General features: G+C 34.1%; 1 pseudogene; it reads left to right on the forward strand.

Annotated features, from left to right (window-relative positions):
- Positions 1-336: 336 nt before the first annotated feature.
- LOC128567161 (uncharacterized) lies at positions 337-531 on the forward strand (annotated as a pseudogene).
- Positions 532-5,113: the final 4,582 nt, after the last annotated feature.

A 5,113-nucleotide genomic window follows, 5' to 3' on the forward strand; every position in this document is an offset into this window, starting at 1 on the left:
AGGCATAGAATGTCAACGACTAAACATAAAAAAACGAACATGGAATATGCTCCCTAGAGCAGAAATATATAATAAGAAAAGGATTAAATATGGTCATTAAGTTTGACAGCAGAAAAGGTGATAGCCTTCTTTTACTAGAAAGTTTCATGGAAATAAAAAAGACAGAATTTAAATTACATACAACCAAGGAATTAATTGGAAATAATGGCATCAGAAGAAGCTGAGCTCATGAATCCATGATCTTCAAAAAGCTCAAAAATATCGTGGTAGAGTTAAATAAATAGTCACATAACGTTTTTGTAAAATAAATTTGAGCTGGTTATTTAAATGTGAATAAAGACTATACTTTCAGAGCTCATTTCTATAGTTCATTACTAGAGAGGTTTCTGAACCTGTAAAGCATGGAATAGTATAAACCACACCGGCACATCATTCGCTCTGGTGTTGCTTTGCTGCAATTGTCATTTCCCATTGATGGTTATTACTTTTGTCTCTGAGAGAGTAAGAAAAAGAAGGCCCAACCTGAGTGGTTTCCATTATAACAACAATTAATAGATTAATTAAATCAAATTAAATTTTTAAAAATCACAGAGAATAAAAATAATAGAATGGCAAAGGAGAGTAAAAGTCTAAAAGATGAAGAAAGTATATCAAATAACAGATGGACCAAGATTCCAAAAAATCATACAACAGATTTATTAAGGGTCATTGGCAGAAGGGATTGCATTGACAAAGGATTTCATACCTTAGAATGGAAATAAAAACAAACAATAAGCACAGGTTGAAATGTGAAACAATGACAGATTCATCCCTCTAAATACAGGAAAAATTGAAAAGTAATTAATTGAATTTATTACATAAACTGAATATGCATTTAGTAAACATAATTTATCATATAGCATACAGGATATAGGAGTGTCATAAGAAAAAAAAAGATAACAGCTGTTAAAATTCTAGCCAGACCATTAACAAATTTGGTTTAAACAGTTAAATGCAAAACCTCACAGAAATAATCTATTTGAAGTCTGATTTCCCTTTTATCACAGGAGGGACTTTATAGCCTCCTTTTTCAGTGAAGGGAAGCAAAAAAAAAGTAACAAAAAACCATGAATGGACCTAACTGCCTGTCAAGAAAAAGAAGAGGATCTAAAGATAAGAATGAAAATGTTACTTTACTTTCAACTTCATTTTCTCCTTCTGTTGACAAATATAGACACTGTTAATAATTATTTGATTTTAATTGAGGCTGACTTGTCACAGTTGGTTCAAATTAACAAACCTTGTCTGAAGGTAAAGTGGTATATATTAAGAGAAAAATTTCCTCTACCTCTTTTATTAGTCAAGTGTGTGTATAGAAATTGTTTCAAACTTTAAAAGTAATACATCTTTGTAGCAAAATTATAGTTATTACATGTTGATGTAGCCAAAAAAAGATTATAATAATATCTGATTCGGAGTCATTGATACAAGTATTCATTAATTATTAAAATACTTTTGCTTCGGGTGGTGCCTGTGGCTCAGTGAGTAGGGCGCCGGCCCCATATACTGAGGGTGGCGGGTTCAAACCCAGCCCCGGCTGAACTGCAACCAAAAAATAGCCGGGCGTTGTGGCAGGTGTCTGTAGTCCCAGCTGCTCAGGAGGCTGAGGCAAGAGAATCGCGGAAGCCCAAGAGCTAGAGGTTGCTGTGAGTCCTCTGATATCATGGCACTTTACCAAGGGCAGTACAAAAAATAAATAATAAATAAATAAATAAATAAAATACTTTTGCTTCTGGACAAGATTTAGAAATAGAGACAACCTTCAGACCCTCACCAGAATCAAGTGAAAAACATGGGAAAACAAGTAAGATTCTTGGAAAAATTTTGAGCACCAGGGAACAAACAAAAATGACCTGCAGGGTAGAAACCAGGTGGAAATGTGAAATTATACACATACACACACACTCACATCCCCCTCACACACATACATACAAATGCACAAATGAATACCACCTGGTTTGGAAACTAGATGTAAATATATGATGGCTAGTTATTATTTCAGTAACTACAAAAGGTAATTGTTGGTGAAAGATACTAACAGTACATTCTGTATTTTTGTATGTATGGTGAAGTGTATGCCAATAGCATAAAGGCTAGGTGGGGAGAGACAGAACTATACTGCAGCTAATGTTCACCCGTACCTATATAGTGAACCCGTAAGTACAGTATCACTTTAGAATAGGCTACCATGAGTAAAATACGTACATAACAAACCCTAAATCATACACTAACAATACAAAACATTACACTAGTAAGTCAACACAAGGAGAAAATCAGAAAAGTTAAAAAAATTAAGGTGATAGATTAAAAATGAATCATATTAAATGCAAATGAGATTTTCAGAAACATGAAAAAGCAAGACTTATACATGCTGCCTACGAGAGATGCATATTAAATATGATGACAATAATACTATAGATTCAAAAGAAAAGGATAGTAAAAGATATATCATGTTGCTCAGAACATTGGATAACCAGAATGAAAATGAACTCTTATCTCACACCTTACACAAAAATTAATTCAAAATGGATTAAAGACTTAAGCATAAAACCTAACGGTTCAAAACTGCATATCAGGAAACTTCATGGCATTGGTCTGGCAGAAATTTCTTGTATATGATCCCCAAAGCACAGGTAATCAAAGCAAATTATATAGACAAACAGAAATGCATCAGAGTAAGAAGCTGCCATATGCCAAAGGAAATAATTAATATGATGAAGAGACAACTCTGGATTGGAAAAAAATATCTGCAGATCATACAATAGATAAAGACTAATATACGAAATATCCAAGGAACACAAATTACTCAATAAAATGTAAACATAACACCCTGTTAAAAATGGGAAAGGGGGCGGCGCTTGTGGCTCAGTGGGTAGGCCCCATATACCAAAAGTGGTGGGTCGAACCTGGCGCCGGCCAGCTAAAACAGCAGGGGCAACTGAAACAAAAAAAAAAAAAAATAGCCAGGTGTTGCAGCAGGCACCTATAAGATGTAGTCCCAGCTAATCGGGAGGCTGAGGCAAGAGAATCGCTCAAGCCCAGGAGTTGGAGGTTGCTGTGAACTGAGATGCCAGGACACTAAACCCAGGGCAATAGACTAAGACTCTGTCTCAAAAAAAAAAAGGGGGGGAGGGGACCTAAATAAACATTTCTCAAGAAAAAGATGTATAAATTGCCAAAGAAAATATGAAAAAAAATGCTTGAGATTGTAAATCATCAGAAAAATGCAAATTAAAACCACATGAGATATCACTTATAAATTGGCTATTATATAAAAGATGAATCAGAAAAAGTATTGGCATGGATATAGAGTAAAGGAAACACACACTGTATTGTAAGTTAGGGAATTAGCTATTTTGAAAAACAGTATGGAGGTTTCTCTTAAAACTAAAAACAGAATTACTGTATGATCTAGCTGCCCTACTTCTGTTTTTTTATTATTTTTTTACATATACATGTGTTTATTAGGTTTCCATTTTTTGCCTTCACAAAATTAAAAAGGCTTAAAATTTAATAACAATAACAATGTTTAAGATAAGGACTAGAAACAAAAACCTCGTAAAGAACAAACGAACATAAATACATTCAGAAAAGAAATCAGACGATTGATGCATCGAAATATTAAGCAATAATAATAATACTAATGCAAAGAAAGTAACTTCTGAATATTACTCAAAGGAACTGAGAAAGTATACTGAAGAGACGTCTGCACTCACGTAGTCACTGAAGCATAATTCACAATAGCATAATTCACATAATTCACAAGATAAGGAAACAACTTACTGTCCATTAATAGACAGATGGACTGGTGGCGCCCGTGGCTCAGAGGGTAGGGCCCTGGCCACATATACCCAGGCTGACAAGTTCAAACCAGGCCTGGGCCAGCTAAACAGCAGGAAGACTATGTTAACCAGTGTGATGAAAGTGTGTCAAACGGTCTGTGAAGCTAGTGTATGATGCCCCATGATCGTATCAATGTACACAGCTATGATTTAATTAAAAAAAAAAACAACAATTAGCCAGGTTTTGTGGTGGTCGCCTATAGTTCCAGCTACTCAGGAGGCTGAGGCAAGAGAATCACTTAAGCCCAAGAGTTGGAGGCTGCTGTGAGCTGTGGCCACACAGCACTCAATTGAATGTGACACAGTGAGATTGTGTGCCAAAAAAAAATATAATAATAATATATATTAAAAAATAAAAAATAGATGAATGAACTTAAAATATTATATCTATACACAATAAAATACTATTCAGCTTTACAGAAACAAGAAATCCTCTCATTTGTAGCAACACAGATGAACATAGAAGACATTATGTAAAAGAAAAAAAGGCCAGGAACATAGAGACAAATATATATGGTCTCACCTATATGTGTTTTCCAAAAGTGTAAAACTCAAAGGACAGACTAGTTGTGGTTTACCAAAAGCTTGGGAGTCAGATGGACAGGCAAAAGGAAGATGTTTATCAATGGGTTCAAAGTTGCAATTAGAATGAATGAGTTCTGGTGTTCATGGAACAGCAAACTGACTCTAGTTTATATGTATAATAAGTATTGTGTATATCTAAATAGTGTACAGGATTTGAAGTGGACTCACCACAAGGAAGTCATAAATATTTGAGATGATAGATTTACCAGTTACCCTGTTTTGATTATTCTAAAGGATATACATACATCGAAACATCACATTGGACTCCATAAATATATGCAATTGTTACTTCTCAATTAAAAATAAAATAAATGTAAAAGATATACCATGTTAAGACTAGTCAAAGTACAACTGAATGTCAGACAATACAATGTCAAGATCAAGAATTATGTCCAGGTCTGAGAACAATAATGTCTTAATAATAAAGAATAAAAATAATAAGAACAAATAATTATCCAAAACAATATGCACCTAATGAGAGAGTTTAACATGCATGATGAGAAAACTGATAGAATTTCAGGAAGGGCTCAGTGTTGTACTAGACATTAGAAAGACTGATCAGAGAAATTTTTTCAAGAATATGGAGGAATTTAAACTCTCAAACACTGTTGGTGGGAATATAAAATGGCAAAGATCAGAAACTTTGA

The sequence above is a fragment of the Nycticebus coucang genome, chromosome 15 (genome assembly GCF_027406575.1).
Source record: "Nycticebus coucang isolate mNycCou1 chromosome 15, mNycCou1.pri, whole genome shotgun sequence".
Lineage (NCBI taxonomy): Eukaryota > Metazoa > Chordata > Mammalia > Primates > Lorisidae > Nycticebus > Nycticebus coucang.